Here is a 15,058-nt window from a genome sequence, read left to right on the forward strand (position 1 = left end):
CAACCTGTTTACAATATTTTCATGTTTACCTTTTATTAAAACGATATATTATATTATAAAACAGAAGTAAAACTGTTTTAAATGAATATTTATAAATATTTTCTTAATATAGTAGAAAATTATTAAGAAAAAGCTTGAATATGATTATTTTTAAAAACATTTCGTTTTATTAATCAAGTTTTTATAAATAGCATTTTTTTGTTAAAAGGGCGTAGCTTCTTTTATACGTTTATGAAATGTATGCATATAATGTAACTGCAGGGTACATGTTTTAAAGAAAATAAATATTATCCGAAGCTGTATTTTTTGAAAAACTGATTTTTTGGTCAAATGCGCCTTCTTAAAGCTTAAAAAACAGGAATACTATGTTTCGATATTATAAATCTTTTCCCAGACTTACCTAACAAATATGATCCTTAGAAAGAATAAAATAACATAATAGTTATATATTTTTATTTATATTATTTTTATTTAATAAAGTATCAAATTAGATAAATGTCAATGACTTGGTTCGTCATCATCATCAGGTTTATCCGAAGTAAAAACCAAATAAAACAACACCATTAGCAAAAAAATTGTACACAATAATAAATAAATCCTAATTAAACTTTTGTCATATCACAATTACAAGAACGGGTTGCATTTTTTTGCACAGTTTTTAAGCTGACACGTGAGATCGTAAAGAACATTTCATCAAGACTAAAATTCAATATACACAAAAATAAACCTGTATATAAACAGGAGGAGTCATTGAACTAAGATGTAAACAGAACGTATGGTAGTGACAATGTTTCGAGAGGAATATTCAATCAGAAATTTAGTTAACTTATTAGAGATGAAGACTTTATTTATGTATTTTATACTCGATTTTATACTTTCTTTTTTATTAATCTATTAATTTTTATATGAACCATTTCAGAAAAACAATGTTTTTTATAATTATTGATGAGCGATTCCAGTCAAGTTCATGATTCCATTCTAATTGCAGACATAAACAAATATAGATTTTATTTTATTCTTATTATTTTTATGTTCATTGGAACGTATTTAGAATAAAAGCTTTAAGTCACTAATACAATATTTGCCGAACAATTTCTTCCATTACATTTTTAGACAATGTTCGACTCCTCAAATTTTTCTATTGAAACTACCGAAGGGCAGCCCAAATAACAAATAATATTTGACAAGAAAATTGCGTCAATAAATAAATTTCTTATATTTTACCTAACTATAGTCTCGAACTTTTAAAGTTTTTTTCAAGGGATTAAATTTATAGGTGCATATAGGCGAAATACACAAAAGGATGATGGAAATAATATTCTTTAGAATCGTCGAATATTACTTAAAAAGTTAAATGATACAAAAATATTTTTTAAGAAAAACAAAGATATATTGTTTATGCCTGCTGATAAGGGTAACATTATGGTTGCAATTAACAAAAATATAACAGGAAAATAGAACTTCTACTTTTGTATGACGATACATATATAACTATTGATGAAAATCTATTAATTAAAATACGTACAGATTGTTATAAATTGTTAAAATATCTAAACAACAACGAATTTCTCTATAGGGTTTATAACAACAAAGAAAGTAACACAAACAAATACAAACTTATCTAAATTCTATGGTCTTCCTAAAATTCATAAAGATGGTTACTCTATGAGACCCGTTGTATCCATTATTGGCTCCCCCACTTCCTTACTGGTGAAATCGTTACATAAAATACTTAAAAATCTCGATTGCTTTTTTAAATTCACATATAGAGAATAGCTTTACATTCATTAATAAAATAAAAAATCTTATTATTCCTGCCGACCATATTTTTATAGGTTTAGATGTGAAATCACTTTTTACGAACGTTTCTTGTGATTTAGGAATAAAAAGTATTGAAAAGTGATATGCTTCTATTTTCAAAAAGGTTAACATCCTCTTGATTGATCTTAACAACATCATACGATTTCTTTTTGACAATACTTTTTTCCAGTTTTATGAGAAATTCTATAAACAAACCTTTGCAACTCCCATGAGTTCACCCATTTCTGGACTTTTCGTAGATTTATTTATGATTGATCTTGAAGAAATATTAATTCATTTAACAATAAATTACAATTTACACATGAGATTGAAGCTAATGATTCTATTATTAGTTTCCTCGATGTTCTTGTCATTAGACAAAATAATATTTTAATAACAGACTGGTTTCTGAAACCTACATTCAAAGTGAACTAAATCAAAGGGACTTCTTTTCATTTCTTCTCCAAAATTGACTAAATTCAGTTAATTTTATATAGAATAAGAAGAAAATACATCAATTTCTTACAAATAATTAAGTTTTACTCTAGAACTGTTCAGTATCTCTAATCCTTGCAAAATTATTCACAAAAGGACCAAAATTAAATGAATTATTAAATTTTATTTTTTAAAAAGCAACAAAATAGATAAGAATATGTGAGTTGTAAAAATAATCAATTTTTACAACGTCACAAAGTATTCTAATGTCACGAATTATTTAATTCTTCCTCTTTTCTTATTTTATGATGACTTAGAAACCGGTAACCAGTTAGGGAGCTATGTTGGAGCAAATAAGTTTATAAGTTTGGCGCCTTATATGCTTTTATTGCATGTCTGTCCCCACATTTTACTTCTGGATTACCTTCAATATTTTAAATCTACACTGGTTCATACTTCTGACAAAAATAAAAGTTTCTAGGAAAAGTTTTTAGAAAAATTATTCATGAGATAAATTTCTCGCATAGTGAAGGCATTCACATACTAATAGATAAAGTTTCTCGATGTGTCAAATTTCATTTCATGTTGATTTTGGTTAATAATTTGTGACTTAATAATATTTTCGACGTCGTACACTGAAAAAAATTTGGTCCAAATCTTCAACTACCATTACCTAGTTGAGTGGAAAGTTGTTAAATTAATTACTTTTTTAGTTTTGCTAACAATTTTCGTGTAGATGATTTTACTACTTTTGACGTAGTTAAAGAATATAGTTCAGATGACTAAAAAAAGTAGTTAGTTCTTAGCTATTTTTACTACTTTTCGGTAGCCAATATAACTTTTTAAATTCAGTTGAGGACCTATTGAATCACGCAGAGTAGTTAAAAATTAGTCAAACCTACTAGACATTTTTTTCAGTGTAGAATCATTTAATGCAAATTCATTTTGTAGAATGTGTAAAGCATCTTTAGAAGAAACGAAAATGATGACAGTAGAAGATAAGACCAAGTTGAGAACACTGAAAAACTATGACGAGGGTGTTAAATTACATCTAATCCATCCCTTATTACTGACATTATATTTTATTATCACGAAGGGCTATTTAGTTAAAAAGGTGAATCGAAAAATTTCTATATAATTTTGACTATGCAATCTTTAAAAATGTCATTAAAATTATTTTAGAGAAATTGAACATAAATCATTCTAATTTGTAAGAAATTAATATTCTAGCTGTAATTCTTTAATATAATAGTGATTTATTTTCAAGTGTAAATTACGAATTTCTCTTAAACAGTTTCGTCAGACTAAATTTTGAATATCTGGTTAGTTTTAGATCCTCCATCAATTCATTTTCTAAAGAACACAGAAAAGTGTAAATTTTATTTGATTACATAAACGTTTCATTGACTTTACACGCTGCCAGATAAGTGAAAAATTAATTTAAACTAATACAGAAATTTTTTACTTTTATAATAATCTTATAAGAAACAATGAAATCTTTAAAATATCTCCTATTCTATTTCACCAGATCTATTTGAATATAGATAGTTTTTGTTAAAATTGAAGTCGCATGAAAATTTGGTTAGTATCCAGATTTCATCAGAAATCCAATTTTCCTGTTTTCCAGAAACCAATCTAAGGGTGACTCTGGCGCACTGATGTTTATATCCTGTTACATTTCTTTGATACTTTTGTATTATTAAGGTAAAAGATCGAATTATGAGACACTGTTTATGATAATTTACAATAATGTATTTATAAAAATAAAATTTTATATTTACACTAAATATTTAATTAAATTATAATATAAAACTGAAATCATATTTGTAATTAGCTTCCTCGAAAACCCCCGAGTAACAAGTTTCAAGAAAATGGTGTCATTTTTAAAATTTCGTCCGCCATATTGGATCCGCCATTTTTAATTTTTGAAAACTGACATCATATTCGTAATATCCTCTCGCATATTATTTGCCAATTATTATTATAAACTGATAAAGAAAAGCAATGCTGATGCACTAAATTAAATGTTTTTAATTAAATAAATACACATAATTATAATGATTAATAGTTCAGTATTTACATTAATTAATAAATTTATTTATTAATTTATTTGACTTTAGTTCAATGTTCTTAATATTAGAAGCACTAAAAATTGTTTTGTTTTATTATTAACCTCCAAAAAACGCCTAGTTGTTTTATTAAAATTAATTTTCGATAAAATCTGAGAATAATTTATCTTAATATTTATTACTTTAAACAAAAAAATCTTATCAGTGAAAACGAATCAAGAAGAAATTTTAGGTATCCAGAATTTATCACGCAGTTCTGTGTAATCATGCGAAAAAATGTCGTAAGCAACCCCAGCCGCTTGACAACAAAACGGAGAAATTTATCCTTACTCCTTTCCAGGTCTACAATTTGCATGTTCTGATAAGGAATCCAAATCACCGATGCATATTCTATGAATAGATCTTTCTACTAGTGCAAAATAAACGACTATAAATGTAGATGTATTTTTAAATCAAAATACTAGATCTACTTAAATATAGTACTTCTTGAATATCAAACTGAAGTCGATAAAATATAGGTTTCAATTATTACTGGATGTGAAGTAATTTACTAATGAATAATAAAAATTGTTTTCTTTGAATATAAAATATTAACAAATCAATATACAATAAAATTGATAACACAGTAAGTTTACGTCGATTATATGGAAACTTGTTAAGGAAGAATGCAACTTCATTTTTCTTATTCTGCAATTTTTAATTTTTTAGGTAAACAATTTTTATTTTTAAATTAAGTTAATTCTTGTAAGTTCCAAACGAAGAATGCACAGAAAATGTTTTGGCGCGGAAGAATACATTAGTTTTCTTAGATGTATGAGTGGTTTCATATGAACAGGGGGACACATTGGTATCCTTATTTCCATTCCATTACCGACCACCGCCAGTTATCACTCTCCCTTACATCGAATGACTAGTTTGTTTAATGAAAATTTCTCAAATAATACTGAAATCGACTTTTATAATTCTGCACTACTCAAATTCAATAATTATTTAAAACACATATTTTTATCACTGACGTATGTATAAATCAAAGTACTCTTTGATAAACGTATTTAATTGTAAGCACTAGTGCCTGGTATGGTCATCTGATTGTAGGCTATAATATTTTGAAAAATAATAAAAAAAAAAATTCACTCGATTTCTACGATGAGTAATATTTTTGTCAATTCTAATTAAATATTGAACAATAAAAGTTGTATTTTTAAAAGCTTCAAGAACTAATGGAGAATTTTCGAATTCAATATTTAATTAATTTTTACAGGATTTGTTTTATAAGAGCTTTAAAACAAATAATATTTCAGGAAAGTATATAATTTGTATTTGAGAGTTTGTTTAAAAGTACAAAAATATTTTAACCCATTTTTGATGAAATGCAAATCTTTTTATCTTCATACTTATAGTTATAATTTTTTGAAGTAGATATATAAAAAATCTAGATATATCTACTTTAGATACATCTAAAAGCTTAAACCATGAAATTCACTAAGGTCTTATTTTAAACAGGAAGGTGAGAGTAGCACATACAAAAGCATGCCATAAAAATAAAACTACCCTTTCTGAATTGCACCCCTTCAGAAAAAGCCAAAAATCATAAAATTTGAAAAAACTATGAAATTTAGAAGAAATTTTTTTTAGCTTTTATTATTATATATACTTAAAAATATTTTATGCATTATCGAATTGTAAACTTGAAAAAAATAACAGTTGTCATTTCCAGAAAAATCACTGTATATGTATTGTAACGTTGTTTTTACTTTTTATTATTTTCAAATAATTATTTTAAGACATTTAAACAATTTAAATATTTATTTTGAGATTTTAATCCTTTAAGAGTATATTCTACAAGTTTTAATTCTATTTTAACTCTTTTATTTCACCTGAATCAAATAACTATTTGACAATAGGTTAGGAATCATCGTTATCTACACTTTGAATTCAATAATTTTAATTTAAAAACAAAATTTTATTTTCAGCGCCAGGATATTTTACTCGAAAATATCCAAAAGATTAATTTATATAATTTTAAACATTTTCCAGATTAATTAAGAAATTATATTACGATGTTATTTTGTTTGAATTTGTAATTTTAGTGAGATCTTATTTTGTTTTAGAAAAAATCCATTAATATAATTTTGTAACTATTTATTAGCTTTCGCCCGTCGACGACAGGCATCCTCAGATAATTTTAAACTGAAAATACATACAATTATTATTGAAAGAAACATACCGAAAAATATCTGGAGGAACATAACCTACAAGTTACCAAGAAGGTTTCTTTGCGGAAAATTATTGAATATATGTATACGTTAAAATTCACCCATCAATTTGTCAACAAGGACACATTAATCAGTCCATATTCCAAATGGCAGGTTAAAACTTTTTGGTATAACCTCCAAACATCAGTAAATCCTCATAAATAACGTATGAACTCAATTGTCATAAATTCCAAAGCAAAAAATATTTTTTGCATATGTATTGGATGTTGATAATAGTCAATAATATATATTACGATATTATTTTGTTTGGTTTTGTAATTTTAGTGAGATCTTATTTTGTTTTGGAAAAAATCCATTAATATAATTTAGTAATTATTTATTAGCTTTCGCCCGTTGACGACAGGCATCAGGCTTAGATAATTAAGAAATTGTTAGAAAAATTCCTATAACGAACCGCGGAGAGGAGGAGTAAGGAGATCAACACATTAATTATTACACTGTCACTGAATTTAGATTTATGACAAATAATTTTATTCAATTTAATTTACTTTAAATTCTAATTTTAGCTCAACAATTTATTTATTCGCCAGAAGGCCGAATTTAGAATTTAAATACCACATGACAATGCGGCGACAAGCATCACTCTCAACATTCGAAAATTTTTAATAATAAAAACATTTGCCAATCTGTCAAGAAAACAACGATTATAAGTCACTGGGACTCACCGTCTACTCTTCGACGAACCCGGAAGCTTTTTTTACAAGTTTTTAATTTGTTTTATGGCTGATGCGCCTTACTTTAGCACCAAATAAAGAATGAATTTAAATGGCCGTTCACTCGGCCATGAACGCGTCGCTACACGTTCGCTTCGTTTTCCTAAGGTGAGTCCCAGGCGTACTACTATTTTTATATTTTTCACTTATCCGTGCTAGATAATATCTTCGGCCGATAAAACAGAACGCCTTATTATCTATAGTTATTAGCAAGTGAATGCTTAGTCTTTAATTCAAAATGGCCGCTGACAGTATTTTGACGGGACCAAAACAATAAATAATTTTCGTCTTCCTGGTGCTCTTGAATATTCGGGAATCACGTCCGAATATATATGAATAAAATTTTGAACTTGTTGAAATTGATTACATTTTTTAAAAATTTTTATTCTTTCCTCTCACAATAAATTATAATAAATATCTCCTGCCCTGCAGACTGTCACTTTAGTCAATTAGATTCATTAATACGAGGAGATAAGCTTGACTTTAAACTTTAGAAAATAACATATATTTTACTACGTTTTATTGTGGTCAATATAATAGATTATTATATGTTTAATTCTACATTATACATATTTTAAGAATTTTCTGAGTTTAATATAAGAACGGGAAAAACGAAACGAATTAAATTAAAGTATTTACTTCTTATTCTATGAGACATTATAATAGCAATATTGGATCCCTGATCAGTCATTTCTGATGTGAGTGGAACATAAGTTGAAATCTCAACCAATCATGGAATTTGCGGTCCAAGCAAAGGGTCGACAAAGATTTTAATCAGCATCGAATCATTTAGAAGCTAACGCTTCCTCGAGGGGTAATCAGAGTTACAGTCGGAATTTTGGTCTGATTGAATTAACCCTGTATTCGCTGCCCTCATAAACTCATACTAAAGTCAAGCCCCAACTCCTCCCGTCTCATGTTCTCAGATTTTACCGGGAAAAACGTGAAACTAATAATTACATGTTATTTGCACAGAATAAACTGTGTGGTACTATCAACAAAAAATTTATTATTCCAAACAATATTGTATCCTTAATTCTGTAACACAAAATGATTAAAACTCTTTGAACAATAAATAGTTAAGAATTTGTCATTTATAGGTACATTATACACAGGAAAACAAATATGGGTCAACTTTTGAACCCGGAAATGTAACAACGTTTTTAACGTATTTTTCACGCTGAATTCGAATCTGTAGTTAGATTTTCTCTAACACATCAAATTTCAAAATGGTAGAACCAATATGGCAGAAAAAAATTAAAAATCAATAGAATTTTCTTAAAACATGTTACTCGGGGGTTTTCGAGGTCGCTGATTACGAATCTGAAGTCGGATTTTTAAAATTCAAAATGGCGGATCTAATATGGCGGTTGACGAATCTTGAAATTAATTGGATTTGCTTGAAACTCGTTACTTTTTACATTGTATGATTTATTTATTTTTATATATATTAAAAATAAACATGTAAGTAAATTTAAAATTAAGTTCCCAGGAGATGAAACAAATTGTTATCTTTCAAATTTCATTTTTTATATAATTTAAAAGATAATTTACTAGTGTAAAAATAAGAAATTTTTCTGTTAAAACCACTAATAGTAAATAAGGGTTAATTTTATTAAACAAAAGAAATATTTATTTAAAAATTTCATTACATTGGTCATTGTTTATAAGGGCGTTCGTTTTGAAATAGAATGCCTCATGTGTTACTGTTGAAGTACATAATTGGTCAAATTTGCACATTGTTGGTTGGGGAGTGATAGGGAGGTAAAAAAATTACAGGGAGGTCTACAGGTTAAGACACGTTGTGGCACGAAGGTTGAAATGCGCAGTCGAAGAGTTAGTGCCTTTGGGTATATTTATTTCTAATTCACAATTTTTGAGTAATTAACACGTTCTTTTTTTAAATTATATATAAGTAATATATTTAAGCATATATAACGTCTGTTTTTTTATTTGTCGTCAATTGTTTCTTATAAATATTAAAACTTAAAATTTTATAAAATTAGAACTTGAAATTTTACAAAACATTAAATTTTTTTACACTGAACAAATACCAAAGTTTACAACTATGGAACAAATACCATTGGAATATTATTAACTAAAGTTGTGAAAACAATAGTTTAAAAACGATTTTATTGTATTGTTGCGGCAATTTTGAAATTCGTAATTCCGATAATAATGAGTTCGTAATCAGTGTCCCTAGAAATTCCTGAATTATACCACTGCATCTGTAAAAATTTTCATTGATAAAAACAATTTTTTTAAATTTAAAAATGTAACATAGGAAGTTTTTAATTTAAATTTTTTTGACCTCTATACAAACAATAGACCACTAACAGGATTACTATACACACCAGCTTGAGAGTAGATAATGATTTTCCTATAACACGTTTTTAATATCAACCAATATGTACAGGTGAATAAATGAATATTTTGTTACACTATCTACTATGTTATAAGCTTCGAATAATGTAAACGCTTTTTGAGAGAACCACGAAATGGTGTCTGATAGAATATATATACTACACAAGTTGCTCATTTTATGACCATTTAGCTTTTTCATGTTATAATAAACAAATTTCTTCATAAAAAAGCAAAATAAAATGTTCATGATATGAATATAATTTTAAAAATGTTCTACAAATCTTTGATGAATCAAAAATAATAATTTGTCACATCGCACCGTAACATATTTTCAATAACTAATAATAATAAAAGGTATGTATAATAATAATTAATAATAATAATGGTAACAACAATAATAAAATTAATAATTACAAATACTAATTATTATTTACATATTGTTAATTATAATTGTTTGAATAGTTCTGTTGCATAATCCCAAATTGTAACTTTTATAATCAACTAAATTGTAATAATAAATAATAATGAACAATAATTAACAAATAATAACAAACTGTAATAATTATTAATAATAAATAGTAATTGACAAATAACATAGTAGGCTCATTGACTTATCCTTATCCCAAATTATATTCAATTCTGAAACTAATTTAAAACGAGGAACATAGGTAAAATGTATACTTTACATTATGTTTATGCTATGTATTGTAATATTTCTGATATTATAATTATAATAGTAATTATAATTAATCATTCATACAATTATTAATACCCACCTTCATAACATCGTATTCTAAAAGAGTTTCCTTAAAACAAGAACGTCTCTGTGAGTATGAAGGGTATGGAGGGTCGTTTTTGCTCAGAATGTTTTTATCAACTCTTACTGGCAAGATATTTATCACCCATTTTATCTATTAGTCTTTTACTTGTATTACTTTGCATCATTCTTCCTGACGAACATTTCCCCATTCTTTATCTTTCTCTAGATAAAGTGGAAAAATATTGTATATAATTAATTAAAAATATTTTTAATAAACTGTTACCCAATGGGAAATTAACCATTGTTCACTAATTGGCCATGATTGGGAGCCAGAGGTGTCAATGTTGGTACAATAATAGAAACCAATATTGGACCATTGCTGCTGAAGTCTTGGATGATCACGATTTTGTCAATGATTGGTAGCTAATAAAGTATGAAAAATTCTATCCCTTTACAGAAAAGGATTAAAAACTAAATATAACTTGCAGTGCAGTCAGTGAAGAGCAATCATTTCAATATGGTCAGAAACAACTAATGAAGACTATCTGGATATTAATTTTGGTTTAGCCCTTGACACTATCACTGCAGGAATCGATTATTCAACAATAGAAGAAGCATCATAGCCGTATCACTCCAACATTGTAATGTTCCAGGGACTGGAACTATAAGCGACGCGATATGTAATTCGAATTTTAACGCAGATGCACATAACTAAATGTGAATATTTAATGTTTTTAGTTTGAAATGAACAGTCGGTAACATTCGTTGATAATTTTAATGATATTCAAGTGTTAAAAATAAATTCACTAGATGTCGCGTCTTTAATACCGAGAAATCAAAAATGGCTACCAACAGTCTGTATGTAAACAATATTCTCACAATCAGTACATTAATGAGATTCCTTATACTTTACTGACACAGCAATTGAAAATTTTTGTTTTTAAAAATATATTTAACAGCGAATGCATAAATGATTATTATAACATCAATTAAAAATTATATTTGTGACTTCTACTGCCATTTCAGATTTTTCTACACTTCTGTCATTTAAAGAATGTGTTTATTTACTTTTTAATGTGTGAGTAATTATATAAATTATAAAGTGCTAAAATTTTGTTTACAACAGAAAAAAATATTGAAAAGTATCTGTTACAAAGGGGAGAAATTTATTTTTTTTGTTTAAAGTGACTTCCTATAAAGAGTCTAAATTGTAAAAACTAGCATTTTTAATTATAAAATTTTTTACAAGAGACTATCCAAACAAACAAAGAATTTTCTTTCTGACATTTGTCAGTACCAGAAACTTACGCATCTTTCTTTAGGCCACCGTGAGCATCTCAAAAATTAGATTTTCTACTGTTTATCGCGTAAATGAACATATATTTAGCAATATAGATGAAAGTGTTTAATATTAATTAGCTTACAAAAAACAATTGTTCTTTTTCAGTTTTCTAGATTGCAGTTTATCTTTTCCAGAATTCTGTGCTTCTGTGTAGTTTTCATGTTTTATCTTCTTTAATATTTAGTATTTACAATAAAAAATAATATGTAAAAGAAGAAACGATATTTGAAATTCTTTCAATCAGTATATGTTCTAAGAGAAGACAAATTATAGTTACGATTCATATCTTAATGTTGACTTGGACTTACAATTTACAGTAAAATCTTCAGACTTTTAACGAAAATTTGTTTTATGATAAGATTTTTTATATGAATTTGAGTAAATGCACCAATTACGGCGCGATTTTGGTTTAGCCGTCTTTGTAGTAGGCTGACTCGTTATCCAGAAATTTGACTGTTTGTTGCCCTGGAACTTTGGCTTCTTTGTTAAGCTTCTTTTATTTGTCCTCGTTGATCGAGCTGTCAATTTAACGAAATGACATTTATCCGAATTGCCATTTCAGGGCTCGAACAAGTGAAAGTATTTAAAAATACGGACTTTACGGACCAAAAATGAAAAATTACGGACCAATTACTCGGAGTGATCGATTTCTTCAAGTTTTATAATAATTAAAGATGACCGAGTGATGAAATCATTACCAATTCAATTATTATTTTCAAGAAATTTTTACAAAATTTCAATTATTCGTAAATTCTCCAATTAAATAAATATTAGAAAATAAAAAATTAAAATAATATTTAAAAAATTCAATTAAACTTTTTCAAAAAAATGAATTTCAAAATTTAATTATTTTTAAAAATTCACGCTATATTGATTTTAATATTCAATTATTATCTAAAATTTTAACTGAAATTAATTTTTAAATCAATTTCTTTAGAAAATTATACTAGAATTTAATTATTTACATACAAAAATAAATAATTTATTGAATAATTAAATGTTTCTCAAAATTCAATTCCCATAAAGTATCGTTATCAACAAATTTTCAAATAATTGAATTCTATCAACGAGTTTTAATAACGGCATTAAACATTAAAGCAAATTGTTTTGAAAAACGAATAACTTTTATCCATTTATTAATATATTTAAGAAGTTATCAATTTAGTTTTATCCATTTAGTTAGATTTTGTTTATATTTTAGGTAATAATAGTTGATTATCTAACAATTAAATGTGCAATATTAAAGAAAAAAATCCAAAATTTGCCCGGAAAAATAGTCAAAAAAATTTTGATTTCATTTTTTCGGGCATAAGCACTCCTTCGATTTTTTTGTAACTATAATATTTGGATTCGTTGTCTTCTCCAGAATTTTTTGCAAAAAAAAATCCCTGGAGACTTTAAAACTAACCGAAATATCGAATTTTTTGTCTCGAGGTGCACAGATATCGATCTCGCGTAAACACGCCTGAGATGTGCACCAAACGTTCTTAAGAGTAAATTTTCGCATTCTAATATTTCTTTGTTAATCTTTAGTAAGAAAGGAAGGTTTGAAAATCAAGTTTTGCAATTATAAATTTGTTTTTAAACAATTTTGAATCTCAAAATGTGTATGTAATATATAAGGGGCAAATTTTCTCAAGTGTACCAATGTCAAAATTGCAAGTTGTTAGATCGGGCTAATATTTTCACAGTATTTAGAACTATGAATGAGTACTTAAAACCACCAAGTAATTATGAAATTTTATAAAAAATTGTAGGGGGGAAGGGGTTGAAGATTTTGGTTAAGTATAAACAGTGAGTTTTATAAAAATTCGTAGCTTTTATAATAAAGAAAAAAAATTGTGACCTATATGTTTTTGGTAGGTTTTTTTCTGCTCTTTCAAATGGTGAGAATTTTTTTTCCAAAATTCAAAATTTAACCCTTTTTTGAAAATTAAAAATTTTTTTTTAACTAACCTTCTCGGCTTAATATTTTTTGACATTTTCTAAAGTACATTTTTTTAATTTTTACATTTTTAATGTAAGAAGAGATGATTTTTTTTATCTGAATAATTTTGCTTCCTCATGAGGAAGCTTTGCATTGGTGACGATTTTCAATTTTTCAAAAGAAGGTTATATGGACTCATTTTCATCTAGAACATAATTATGTATATTCAATTCTGAGCAAATGTCCAGATGTGTGTGTGTGTATGTGTGTGTATGTCACAAAAATTGTGTACAAATTTTGATGGATTGTCCTAAAATTTTGCAGGTTTATTGCAGTCATTAAAACCTAAAATCTGACACAAGGATTTTCGAAAATATCTACAACATTTTTTTTATACAATTTTTTTAAAATTCAGAAAAAATTTTTTTTTGTATTTTTTGAAATAGTTTTTTTATTTGTTAACATTTTCATTAATTATTCTCAAAATTACATTCCTGACAAGAAAACGAATCGATTGATGTATACAAAGTATATATTTTATCAAAATTTATAAAATTAATAAATATTTTTCTTTTTCACAAAAATTCAAATTTTGTATTTTTTTCATAATTAATTTAATATTAATATTTTGAAATGATTATTCTATCATAAAAAAGAAGCAATTGGCAAATGAAAGTGTAAATTTCACCAAATATTTTTATAACAACTTATAAATGATTTATATAATTTTATTTTTAACAAATTTTCTGGACGAACCCTTTTGTACATAGTTTTTCAAAAGTTTGTAAAACCGCAAATTTTATATTTTGAGGAAGCTAAATGGTCATGAAATGAACAACTTGTTTTGTTATTTTATCATCAATATCAAGCGTGATACACGCCTAAGGTGTTGAATAATTTATTTAAACAATCGCTGCAAATAACTGGAATAAATTTTTTTAAAGTAGAATTATATAAACATTTATTTAGAAAAAAACTAACACTTTATCTTTATTTTTATAAATATTTATTTGTAAAACGTCAATTTAATCAGAATACTTCATATTGTAAAATATTTCAGTTTTTATTAATTAATTAATTAATCATTCAAAAACAAAAAAAACGTCATTTTTTTCGTTTTACATATTGAAAGTACACATCATAAGCTTTCTTTTGGTACAAGAAAAAAAGAGGGCTTTTTTTGAAAAAAAATTTTTAATTTTCAAAAAAAGGGTTAAATTTTGAATTAAAAAAAAAATTCTCACTATTTGAAAGAGCAGAAAAAAACCTACCAAAAACATATAGGTCATAATTTTTTTTCTTTATTATAAAAGCTACGAATTTTTATAAAACTCACTGTTTATACTTAACCAAAATCTTCAACCCCCTTCCC

Source organism: Leptopilina heterotoma, unplaced genomic scaffold (assembly GCF_015476425.1).
Source record: "Leptopilina heterotoma isolate Lh14 unplaced genomic scaffold, ASM1547642v1 Lhet_47, whole genome shotgun sequence".
NCBI classification, from domain to species: Eukaryota; Metazoa; Arthropoda; class Insecta; order Hymenoptera; family Figitidae; genus Leptopilina; species Leptopilina heterotoma.